At 50.1% G+C, this 13,308-nt stretch overlaps 1 pseudogene; it reads left to right on the top strand.

Moving 5' to 3' along the window:
- The first annotated feature begins 9,085 nt into the window (after nucleotides 1-9,085).
- On the top strand, nucleotides 9,086-12,787 carry LOC149345852 (uncharacterized; annotated as a pseudogene).
- The last annotated feature ends 521 nt before the right edge of the window (nucleotides 12,788-13,308 follow it).

The following is a 13,308-nucleotide window of genomic DNA, read 5'->3' as shown; positions in this document are numbered from 1 at the left end:
GAATTAGAAAAAATACAGAGGCGCACAGTACGTTTTATATTTAATAAGTACAACAGAACTGATTCCCCATCCTCTTTAATGGCAGAAAATAATATTAAACCTCTCCACGTCAGACGCAAGATAGCCCGCCTATCTTTCCTTCACCAACTAATCCACGGAAATGGATGGATGGATGGATGGATGGATAGGAGCGGCCCCTTTGAAACGGGGTGGTGGCATTTGCCACCATGCTCAGCCTTTCTTTCTTTATTATTTTTTTTGTTTACTGTGTTGGCAATTCTCATTAAGATTCGCCATCACCTTTACCTACGGTTTCCTGCAATTCTAACCTTATGCCACATCTCTGCTTTTCAGCCACCAATCCTCCAATCGCTTTTTGCTGACTTCCACTGCAGATTTATTTACATGACCATTTTTATCTTTAAACCCTAGGGCCTCAGAAAGAGTGACTGTGCCTGCATCGACATCCGGATGGACACCATCACATTTGATTATGAGGTGTTCAATTGTTTCCACAGATCTACCACACACTGCACATGTGTCATCTTCTTCGTTAAATTTTTTTTGTTGCTGCGCGTTCGAAGACACCCTGATCTAGCTTCAAAAAGTAGGGCACTGCCTCTTGAGTTATCATAGAAAAATTCTTTCCTGATCTGCCTTTTCCAGTATCGATATAGTTTTACACTATGTTTCTTTTCCATTGAATTCATCCAATTTTTAACTTCCGCGTTTCTAACCTGTCGTTTAATGCTCTTTCTTTCTCCGTCCTCATGACCGGCATACTTACCGGTTAGTTTTCTAGTTCTTTTCCGCCACTGTGAGCCAACGTTCTTTCGGTATAAATATTTAAATACCTTAGCTGCCCATCTGTTATCGTCCAATTTCCTCAGGCGTTCTTCATATAGTATTTTACTCTTAGCTTCCCGTGCTTCGAACGATGCCCAGCCCATATCCCCTTGTACTGCCTCGTTTGTGGTTTTGCCGTGGGCACCTAGTGCTAATCTTCCAGCAGCTCTCTGATTTACGTCTAATCTCGACTGAACTTCTGCCCTTAAGCACAGAACCGCATTGCCGAAAGTAAGTCCCGCATTGCCGAAAGTAAGTCCCGAAAGTAAACTAGGCATCTCTCCAGCCCCCTATGTGCAGTTTTCCGAAACGCGTAGAACTCGACGTCATCATAATCACACTTTAGCACCATACTTCGCGCATACTAACGCTTTTAAATCTTCTTTTTTCCCGAGAACTATTGACGAATGGAACGCCCTGCCCATACAAGTGATATCGGCTGTTGATTTTGACAACGCACATTGTGAGCTATCTTAGATTGTGTATGTGCTACACTGTTGTGTGAATGTGTTTTTCTGCCCTCCCTGCCTGGACACAAATGAGGGTCTGCAGTATTGTGAAAATAAATAAAAAATAAATAAGCATGGGGTGGTGGTAGTGAAAAACTTTAATTTGCAAAGAGAGTTTGAGGGTCAAAAACCCTGCTACATGGTCGGTATCCTCAGTCCGGGACACCGCACGACGAGGCCCCGTCTCGCGCCCGCTTTACTAGAGCGCTTTGAGACTCCAGTGTGGAGCAGTTGAGGAGGGGCGCCGTGTCGCAGAAGAATGTTCTCCACAAAAAATCTGTCGACTTCTGCTGCTGTTCCGTTCGGTAGGGCTTTTGCCTCGGCGTAGCGGGTCAGGTAGTCGGCCGCTATGATGATCCACTTATTTCCAGATGTTGATTTCGGGAAAGACCAAGAGAGTCCATGCAGATCTGCTGAAAGGGCTTTGAGGGGGGTTCAACGGGGTTCAGAAATCCTGCTGGTAGGGTTGGTGGGGTCTTTCGTCGCTGAAAATCTCGGCAGGTTTTCACATAATGTGCGACATCGGCAGACACTCGGGGCCAGTAATACTTCTCTTGAATGCGGCGAAGGGTGCGGGAAACCCGAGATGTCCAGCTGTCGGCTCGTCGTGTGAGGCCTGAAGAACTTCTCCGCGCAGACTTACAGGTACAACAAGGAGAAATCTTGGCAGGTTTTCACATAATGTGCGACATCGGCAGACAGTAGGGGCCAGTAATACTTGTCTTGAATGCGGCGGAGGGTGCAGAAAACGCGAGATGCCCAGCTGTCGGCTCGTCGTGTGAGGCCTGAAGAACTTCGCGCAGACATACAGGTACAACAAGGAGAAATCTTGGCAGGTTTTCAAATAATGTGCGACATCGGCAGACAGTCGGGGCCAGTAATTCTTGTCTTGAATGCGGCGAAGGGTGCGGAAAACCCGAGATGTCCAGCTGTCGGCTCGTCGTGTGAGGCCTGAAGAACTTCTACACGCAGACTTACAGGTACAACAAGGAGAAATCTTGGCAGGTTTTCACATAATGTAGGACATCGGCAGACAGTCGGGGCCAGTAATACTTGTCTTGAATGCGGCGAAGGGTGCGGGAAACCCGAGATGTCCAGCTGTCGGCTCGTCGTGTGAGGCCTGAAGAACTTCTCCGCGCAGACTTACAGGTACAACAAGGAGAAATCTTGGCAGGTTTTCAGATAATGTGCGACATCGGCAGACAGTCGGGACCAGTAATACTTGTCTTGAATGCGGCGGAGGGTGCAGAAAACCCGAGATGCCCAGCTGTCGGCTCGTCGTGTGAGGCCTGAAGAACTTCTCCGCGCAGACTTACAGGTACAACAAGAAGAAATCTTGGCAGGTTTTCACATAATGTGCGACATCGGCAGACAGTCGGGGCCAGTAATACTTGTCTTGAATGCGGCGAAGGGTGCAGAAAACCCGAGATGCCCAGCTGTCGGCTCGTCGTGTGAGGCCTGAAGAACTCCGCGCAGACTTACAGGTACAACAAGGAGAAATCTTGGCAGGTTTTCAAATAATGTGCGACATCGGCTGACAGTCGGGGCCAGTAATACTTGTCTGGAATGCGGCGAAGGGTGCGGAAAACCCGAGATGTCCAGCTGTCGGCTTGTCCTGTGAGGCCTGAAGAACTCCGCGCAGACTTACACGTACAACAAGGAGAAATCTTGGCAGGTTTTGACATAATGTGCGACATCGGGAGACAGTCGGGGCCAGTAATACTTGTCTTGAATTCGATAGAGGGTGCAGAAAACCCGAGATGTCCAGCTGTCGCCTTGTCGTGTGAGGCCTGAAGAACTCCGCGCAGACTTAAAGGTACAACAAGGAGAAATCTTGGCAGGTTTTCACATAATGTGCGACATCGGCAGACAGTCGGGGCCAGTAATACTTGTCTTGAATGCGGCGGAGGGTGCAGAAAATCCGAGATGCCCAGCTGTCGGCTCGTCGTGTGAGGCCTGAAGAGCTTCTCCGCGCAGACTTAGGGCCGTTTCACATGCTGCGACTAGAACGAAAATAGTCGGCCTAGTCGGTGACGCCGCAGTGCGATTTTCGCACAGTGCTCTCACATGCAACGCGTACCCAGCGAATTTGGTCGGAGGGACACGCAAGGTTGCTCGATGTTCGAATAGGCAACCCACGATTAAACGCGACAGAAATGCTGCACGGAAGGTGTTGACTATGTTATGACCAGCGTGTTTTTAGATGCAAGGCAATATTTCGTATGTTTTGATTAGAATAAACAGTTTTGCTTACGCCGCGGGAACAGCTCCCACGTGACCCCACGCCGAGACGGCGCGTGACGTCAGGCTGTTGCCGCGGCCGGTCTCGACTCGACGCACGTGCGCTCTCGCTCGCGCGCCTGGAGACCGGTCGTGGCCGCGGCACATGCCGCGGCAGTTGCTCCCGCGTGACGTCACGTCGCGTGCCGTTTCGGCGCTGCCCATTGGTCAGTCGCAGAGCGAACACAGCGACGCTGCGACTGGATTGCAACCGGACGGAACTTGGTCGCACGCCGTCTGCGGCGTTGGTCTGCGGCTAGACCGACGGCCCTCCCCAGTCGCAGACCGACAGAATTCGCAGCGTCGCAGGCGAGAATCGCATGCATGTGAAACGGGCCTTACAGGTACAACAAGGAGAAATCTTGGCAGGTTTTCACATAATGTGCAACATCGGCAGACAGTCGGGGCCAGTAATACTTGTCTTGAATGCGGCGGAGGGTGCAGAAAACGCGAGATGCCCAGCTGTCGGCTCGTCGTGTGAGGCCTGAAGAACTTCTCCGCGCAGACTTACAGGTACAACAAGTAGAAATCTTGGCAGGTTTTCACATAATGTGCGACATCGGCAGACAGTCGGGGCCAGTAATACTTGTCTTGAATGCGGCGGAGGGTGCAGAAAACCCGAGATGCCCAGCTGTCGGCTCGTCGTGTGAGGCCTGAAGAACTTCTCCGCGCAGACTTACAAGTACAACAAGGAGAAATATTGGCAGGTTTTGACATAATGTGCGACATCGGCAGACAGTCGGGGCCAGTAATACTTGTCTTGAATGCGGCGGAGGGTGCAGAAAACCCGAGATGTCCAGCTGTCGGCTTGTCGTGTGAGGCCTGAAGAACTCCGCGCAGACTTACAGGTACAACAAGGAGAAATCTTGGCAGGTTTTCACATAATGTGCGACATCGGCAGACAGTAGGGGCCAGTAATACTTGTCTTGAATGCGGCGGAGGGTGCAGAAAACCCGAGATGCCCAGCTGTCGGCTCGTCGTGTGAGGCCTGAAGAACTTCTCCGCGCAGACATACAGGTACAACAAGGAGAAATCTTGGCAGGTTTTCACATAATGTGCGACATCGGCAGACAGTCGGGGCCAGTAATACTTGTCTTGAATGCGGCGGAGGGTGCAGAAAACCGGAGATGTCCAGCTGTCGGCTTGTCGTGTGAGGCCTGAAGAACTCCGCGCAGACTTACAGGTACAACAAGGAGAAATCTTGCCAGGTTTTCACATAATGTGCGACATCGGCAGACAGTAGGGGCCAGTAATACTTGTCTTGAATGCGGCGGAGTTTGCAGAAAACGCGAGATGCCCAGCTGTCGGCTCGTCGTGTGAGGCCTGAAGAACTTCGCGCAGACATACAGGTACAACAAGGAGAAATCTTGGCAGGTTTTCAAATAATGTGCGACATCGGCAGACAGTCGGGGCCAGTAATACTTGTCTTGAATGCGGCGAAGGGTGCGAAAACCCGAGATGTCCAGCTGTCGGCTCGTCGTGTGAGGCCTGAAGAACTTCTACACGCAGACTTACAGGTACAACAAGGAGAAATCTTGGCAGGTTTTCACATAATGTAGGACATCGGCAGACAGTCGGGGCCAGTAATACTTGTCTTGAATGCGGCGAAGGGTGCGGGAAACCCGAGATGTCCAGCTGTCGGCTCGTCGTGTGAGGCCTGAAGAACTTCTCCGCGCAGACTTACAGGTACAACAAGGAGAAATCTTGGCAGGTTTTCACATAATGTGCGACATCGGCAGACAGTCGGGGCCAGTAATACTTGTCTTGAATGCGGCGAAGGGTGCAGAAAACCCGAGATGCCCAGCTGTCGGCTCGTCGTGTGAGGCCTGAAGAACTCCGCGCAGACTTACAGGTACAACAAGGAGTAATCTTGGCAGGTTTTGAAATAATGTGCGACATCGGCAGACAGTCGGGGCCAGTAATACTTGTCTGGAATGCGGCGAAGGGTGCGGAAAACCCGAGATGTCCAGCTGTCGGCTTGTCGTGTGAGGCCTGAAGAACTTCTCCGCGCAGACTTACACGTACAACAAGGAGAAATCTTGGCAGGTTTTGACATAATGTGCGACATCGGCAGACAGTCGGGGCCAGTAATACTTGTCTTGAATTCGATAGAGGGTGCAGAAAACCCGAGATGTCCAGCTGTCGCCTTGTCGTGTGAGGCCTGAAGAACTCCGCGCAGACTTAAAGGTACAACAAGGAGAAATCTTGGCAGGTTTTCACATAATGTGCGACATCGGCAGACAGTCGGGGCCAGTAATACTTGTCTTGAATGCGGCGAAGGGTGCGGAAAACCCGAGATGTCCAGCTGTCGGCTCGCCGTGTGAGGCCTGAAGAACTTCTACGCGCAGACTTAGGGCCGTTTCACATGCTGCGACTAGAACGAAAATAGTCGGCCTAGTCTGTGACGCCGCAGTGCGATTTTCGCAGAGTGCTTTCACATGCAACGCGTACCCAGCGAATTCGGTCGGAGGGACACGCAAGGTTGCTCGATGTTCGCATAGGCAACCCACGATTAAACGCGACAGAAACGCTGCACGGAAGGTGTTGGCTATGTTATGACCAGCGTGTTTTTAGATGCAAGGCAATATTTCGTATGTTTTGATTAGAATAAACAGTTTTGCTTACGCCGCGGGAACAGCTCCCACGTGACCCCACGCCGAGACGGCGCGTGACGTCAGGCTGTTGCCGCGGCCGGTCTCGACTCGACGCACGTGCGCTCTCGCTCGCGCGCCTGGAGACCGGTCGTGGCCGCGGCATATGCCGCGGCAGCTGCTCCCGCGTGACGTCACGTCACGTGCCGTTTCGGCGCTGCCCATTGGTCAGTCGCAGAGCGAACACAGCGACGCTGCGACTGGATTGCAACCGGACGGAACTTGGTCGCGCGCCGTCTGCGGCGTTGCTCTGCGGCTAGACCGACGGCCCTCCCCAGTCGCAGACCGACAGAATTCGCAGCGTCGCAGGCGAGAATCGCATGCATGTGAAACGGGCCTTACAGGTACAACAAGGAGAAATCTTGGCAGGTTTTCACATAATGTGCAACATCGGCAGACAGTCGGGGCCAGTAATACTTGTCTTGAATGCGGCGGAGGGTGCAGAAAACGCGAGATGCCCAGCTGTCGGCTCGTCGTGTGAGGCCTGAAGAACTTCTCCGCGCAGACTTACAGGTACAACAAGGAGAAATCTTGGCAGGTTTTCACATAATGTGCGACATCGGCAGACAGTCGGGGCCAGTAATACTTGTCTTGAATGCGGCGGAGGGTGCAGAAAACCCGAGATGCCCAGCTGTCGGCTCGTCGTGTGAGGCCTGAAGAACTTCTCCGCGCAGACTTACAAGTACAACAAGGAGAAATATTGGCAGGTTTTGACATAATGTGCGACATCGCCAGACAGTCGGGGCCAGTAATACTTGTCTTGAATGCGGCGGAGGGTGCAGAAAACCCGAGATGTCCAGCTGTCGGCTCGTCGTGTGAGGCCTGAAGAACTCCGCGCAGACTTACACGTACAACAAGGAGAAATCTTGGCAGGTTTTCACATAATGTGCGACATCGGCAGACAGTAGGGGCCAGTAATACTTGTCTTGAATGCGGCGGAGGGTGCAGAAAACCCGAGACGCCCAGCTGTCGGCTCGTCGTGTGAGGCCTGAAGAACTCCGCGCAGACATACAGGTACAACAAGGAAAATGTTGGCAGGTTTTCACATAATGTGCGACATCGGCAGACAGTCGGGGCCAGTAATACTTGTCTTGAATGCGACGAAGGGTGCGGAAAACCCGAGATGTCCAGCTGTCGGCTCGTCGTGTGAGGCGTGAAGAACTTCTACGCGCAGACTTACAGGTACAACAAGGAGAAATCTTGCCAGGTTTTCACATAATGTACGACATCGGCAGACAGTCGGGGCCAGTAATACTTGTCTTGAATGCGGCGAAGGGTGCGGGAAACCCGAGATGTCCAGCTGTCGGCTCGTCGTGTGAGGCCTGAAGAACTTCTCCGCGCAGACTTACAGGTACAACAAGGAGAAATCTTGGCAGGTTTTCACATAATGTGCGACATCGGCAGACAGTCGGGGCCAGTAATACTTGTCTTGAATGCGGCGGAGGGTGCAGAAAATCCGAGATGCCCAGCTGTCGGCTCGTCGTGTGAGGCCTGAAGAACTTCTCCGCGCAGACTTAGGGCCGTTTCACATGCTGCGACTAGAACGAAAATAGTCGGCCTGGTCGGTGACGCCGCAGTGCGATTTTCGCACAGTGCTTTCACATGCAACGCGTACCCAGCGAATTCGGTCGGAGGGACACGCAAGGTTGCTCGATGTTCGCATAGGCAACCCACGATTAAACGCGACAGAAACGCTGCACGGAAGGTGTGTACTATGTTATGACCAGCGTGTTTTTAGATGCAAGGCAATATTTCGTATGTTTTGATTAGAATAAACAGTTTTGCTTACGCCGCGGGAACAGCTCCCACGTGACCCCACGCCGAGACGGCGCGTGACATCAGGCTGTTGCCGCGGCTGGTCTCGACTCGACGCACGTGCGCTCTCGCTCGCGCGCCTGGAGACCGGTCGTGGCCGCGGCATATGCGGCGGCAGCTGCTCCCGCGTGACGTCACGTCACGTGCCGTTTCGGCGCTGCCCATTGGTCAGTCGCAGAGCGAACACAGCGACGCTGCGACTGGATGGCAACCGGACGGAACTTGGTCGCACGCCGTCTGCGGCGTTGGTCTGCGGCTAGACCGACGGCCCTCCCCAGTCGCAGCGTCGCAGGCGAGAATCGCATGCATGTGAAACGGGCCTTACAGGTACAACAAGGAGAAATCTTGGCAGGTTTTCACATAATGTGCAACATCGGCAGACTGTCGGGGCCAGTAATACTTGTCTTGAATGCGGCGGAGGGTGCAGAAAACGCGAGATGCCCAGCTGTCGGCTCGTCGTGTGAGGCCTGAAGAACTTCTCCGCGCAGACTTACCCCCGAATGCAGAAATGTAAGTTCACTCGAACCTGTATCGCGCTTGAAGCTGACTACGGTAAGCCGACTTGAAGCATCAAGTCGACTTCAGGACCCCCAAGTTTGGTTTCGTGTTTCATAGACGCTCAACCTGACTTGCTTCGTCAAGTGAAGTGCGTGCTTGAACGCGAGGGCGCATTGCTCGTCTGGGGAAGAGAGTATTCAACATTCTATTGTAATAACGCACGTTTTTCTCGTATAAAACCACGCGTTTCGTTCAGCAATCATAAACAGGCACTAGGTGTGAGTGACTTCTGCAGAAAAATGCTAACAATAAAACCACATTTCAGTGCTACCGGCCGCTTTCGCTTGAATGACGTCTTTGGTTGGCAACGTGTCCCACATTGAGCCAATTCTAGTTGAGCCGTAGCCACTTTTTTTCTACGTTGTTTCTTTTCTGTTCACGTTGGCCTACCAGCAAGGCTTGTTTATCAACCTTATCCACGTGAGCAGAAATCGCGAAATGTCGCAACACTGCGAAGACTCGGGCTCTCAGCGGAGACCAGCGCCTCGCTTCACATTTGAGGAAAAAGAGCTCCTAACGGCGCTGGTGAAGGCGCATCAGCACATACTCGAGTGCAAGAAGACGGATGTGTCTTCTCTGGCGAAGAAAAACGAGACTTGGATAGAAGTTGCAAAAATTTTTAATAGTAACCACGGAGTGACCCGACGCGACCCTCACCAGCTTAAAAAATGCTGGAACAATATGAAGCAGAAGTCGAAGGAGGAGGATGCGAGGAAACGGAGGGATTGCCATAAGACAGGTGAGCGCAGCTTTCAGGCCGTTTACTAACGCTTGTTCCTGCATGTTTCGTGTGCCATGGATAAGGGCGCGATTATTCTACTTGGTCTGCGTAAGCAGCGTGTGCTGGAATGCATAGTTTTAGGAACGGTATAATAACGCGCAAATTGGCGCGTAATCATGCTTTCCGCGAAGTGTGCCCTGCTGCATTTACGAATGCAGATAAATGCAGCCTGCTTTCATCGTGTAAATAATGCGTAAGCAGTATCCTCTACAGCCTCCTTGTTTCATAAAAACTACGGAGAATGTTTACTACACTCGAGTCAGTGCGAAAGCACAGATTTCTGCTATATAGAAGACGGTGAGCGGGCAGTACCATGCGATGGAGCGTTCGCGTCACGCCGGCAGCGAACAGACAACGGACGATTCGTACCGCTGACCTAGTTCAGACGGCGTCAACACTGGCGAACTTTATGTTCATGAGGAAACTAGCTGCGCGATTGAGAGTTGATTGGTACTATTGAAAATCCGGAAGGCTGTGCATAAAGCAACCTACCTTTACTCGTTCATGACACTATTGGGACTAGTGGCACAAAAATGGAGCGAAAACAACACCGGACGCATTGATGTGCCTTCGGTTGCTTTTGTATGGGACTTCATTAAAAAAACAGTATTTTAATGGCACATTTTACATCTATTAAAGCTAGGTTCCCTCTGTGCTATATGTTTTGTTTTCTTTTCAGGGGGAGGGCCAGCAGAGTGCGCTATAAGCCCGCAAACTGAACAAGTGCTGGCTGTTGCCAGCCACATTTCCACGCGTGCTGGCAATGAAACAGACTCGGACAGGGGCATTGGCCTCTTGCCAGTGGCAAGTTTGCCTGTTGTTAGGCTCCTGCAGCCAATGGTCGATGGACCAGGCGATATGGAATACCACTATGCAGGTAGGGCACTTTGCATGGCAGTGTGCACTGTTGCAAGTGACGCTGCTTTAATTTTTTTATTGCCTTTAATCTACTGTGAGGATTATAGGGTTCAGCTACAGCAACACTGTTGGAAGCTGCTGTACACGGGGTTGGCTGAATGTTTGTGCAGATCAAGGCTGCATTGGTTGACAATGCAAAAGGATGACCTGCTCCAAGCTGCATGTTGTTGGACAGCACTCCGAAGGCATTCTGTCTTGGTGGTGCTCACGCATGTAAGTGGTGTGCTGTTTTTCTGTAGTGAAAGGAGGCGAGTCAACCGTCGGACACTGATGTAGCAACCTTGTTCCGTGCTGCAACCTGAACTGCATTCATTATGACATTTTCACCTGCTTATTTCGTGTTTTTGAGCCCGGCTGGGCATTCCTGCATCTCTTTAAACGAATGTCAACTTTCATGCAGTTCCATTATGCATGCACTCCACATATTTTCATATTTGTGTGCACTTGTACATGGTAGTGCTTGAGGGATAAGCTAACAACATTCTCGTTCTGAATAATATTGCAGCTTGCCTCTGTGCAATGCTCGAAATACCTTTGGAATTTGGCTGCTAGTTTGAAAGCAAATTGTGTTTTGCATTGCACAGGTTTTACTTGAGGAGTGTTTTCTGTAGCCCTGAATTTGGTTGCCTACAGATGTGCTTATTAGTGCAGACTGAAAATAGCACTAGTGGCAGCAGTGTGTACACAAACTGTGCAGTAATATTTATGGCGGTAGCATCAAGAATAAAAATTTGTTGCACAACACAGCATTCAATTGTCACTTGTACATACTTTATTTGTACAATGCACTATATTAAACAGAAAAGAAATTGTAATACTCGCTATAGGAATGGCACTGCCAATGTAATACAACCACAGTGCAACAGTTTGCAGTGACTGATTCAGGACTCCTATAATGAGACACGAGAAATAGCAGCTTTGTACAGTAGCTTACATACACCCATTATAGGCTGTTCCACAGGCTGCAGTATTCTTCACTTTTCTTGTATGCCCCACCTTAGCATTGGTATCGCATATATGTGGCTAAGGAGGTTGAAAGTAATTATAAGGAAACCTTTGCAAAAAACACAGGACGGAAGAGAGAAACACACAAATGCTAAGTTGGAAATGTACAAAAATTTAAAAATAACGAAACCCACTGAAAGAACAAAAAGGTGCAAGCACAGAATTAAAGAATAACCACATGTGTAAAAACTCTGGGCCAGCACGACTATATTAGCAAATTATATATTAGCATATTAGCAGAAAAAACACAAAAGTGAGGCCATGAGGCTCAGAGCAAATTGCGAAGAATATAACAGACCAAAACAGAACACCTAAACCATCGCCCCAAGATGCAATGGCAGTTATTTGGTGCTGAGAAAGGCAACTGATGCCTCACTTACTTCTAAGGAACATTATAAAGGTTTCGTTATAATGTCTGTTTACTTACTGACCCAACAGTTTGCTCTATTGAGGTAGGAGGATAATGCATTGTTAGCTTAGATTTATTTTCCCACTAATTTTTACTTTTTGTTTATTACAGAGGAAGACTGGGAAGCTCCTCCTGTTGACGAGGAGCAGCCATCAACAGCTCCTGTTGGCCCAAGTGCGGCAGCTCCAGAAGCAACTCAGCAGGAGAGCGGTGCCTTTTGTACACCTGTAGAACCTGGCGATGCTCCCAGCACAGCTGCAGTTGCTTCTGGAGCTGACGCTTGAACTGCTGCTGAAGCAGTGGCCACTGGCGATGGTGGCAGGGCTCCGAGAGGGCGGATGGCCCTCTTGGAGAGGTCTCTGGCAGACGAGAATGATGTCAGAGCCTCTCTACTGCGAGAAGAGCATGCGGTGCGCCTCCAGCTGATGCGGGAGGACCACCAAAGTCTTCTCGAAGAACGTAGGGAGAAGAAAGTTTTGGACATTCAGGAAAAAAAACTAAAAATCGAAATTCTCCAAATCGAAAAAGAAATAAAACTAGAACAGCTTCGCAGGCTGCGAGAGGCACCAGAATAAAATAGTGCCTACAAGTGAAAGAAACTGGAATGCTGTCTGAATGCTTGCACGAATAGTATGTGGCAAATCCTCATAACGTCACTTCATTGGCACCCGTATGGTTTCAAGTACATGACTCAGTGGGAGGAATGGTACTCCTCCTCCTGCTGCTATGGCTACATGGTGCTTGTGGGTCTTTGTATTCAAACAGTAATTCGCGGAAGTATGCACTGCTGTATGCTACAAATCTGGCTGCTCTTGGAACGAAAATCCTCCCCTGGCACGGCTTGCAAAACCAATTGGTAGGGAAAATTTAGGCCACACTGGCAAAGGTTCCATGTATGAAAAGTCGCAACAATCTCTGCTCATGGAAGAGTCAACACCATAAGTGCACAAAGGCCAACACTGCTCTCTCCTAGTTCTATTATCTATGCTGTGTCGCCTAACCTAAGGCCTCCTACACAAAAACCTAAACCCGTAAAGAACGTGGTTCCTCCTATGCTCTCTACTAGGTTGGCCCAGAGCTCGAGTCAATGCAATGCCACTATGCTGAAGTAATTTAATCCTTGAAAACATGGGCACCACATTCCTGCGACAACCTGCACAAGGCACGGAAAAGACTTAAAAGAAGCATACGTCACCAAGCACTTGCTGATGGCACTCATGTTCTGCTATTTTGAACCCCCAAAGCCTGTAACAATTTCAAGAGATGCGAATTCTCCTCGAGTGGAATTGGTACTATTCCAAGAAGGTGGGCGCAACTGCAGCGAACGAGTACCTGCAGGTACAAATAAAAAAACACTAGGCTACGTGTTTGCATGTAAATAATTTCACTAAAACACTTCTAAGCTAGAACTAACTGCATAGTCATATCACCAACTGTTCATTGAACCACAAAACAAAATGTCGCAAAGACTACAGGGGTCATAAATTTTTTTTTCAGTGGTCCACCACGACTGTGACATAGGTCAAGGCAGCTAAC

The sequence above is a fragment of the Amblyomma mixtum genome, chromosome 4, assembly GCF_055824585.1.
Source record: "Amblyomma mixtum isolate Tamu chromosome 4, ASM5582458v1, whole genome shotgun sequence".
In the NCBI taxonomy this organism is placed as follows: Eukaryota; Metazoa; Arthropoda; class Arachnida; order Ixodida; family Ixodidae; genus Amblyomma; species Amblyomma mixtum.
Note: the sequence above shows the minus strand (reverse complement) of the source record. Positions and strands in the feature narration are given on the sequence as shown.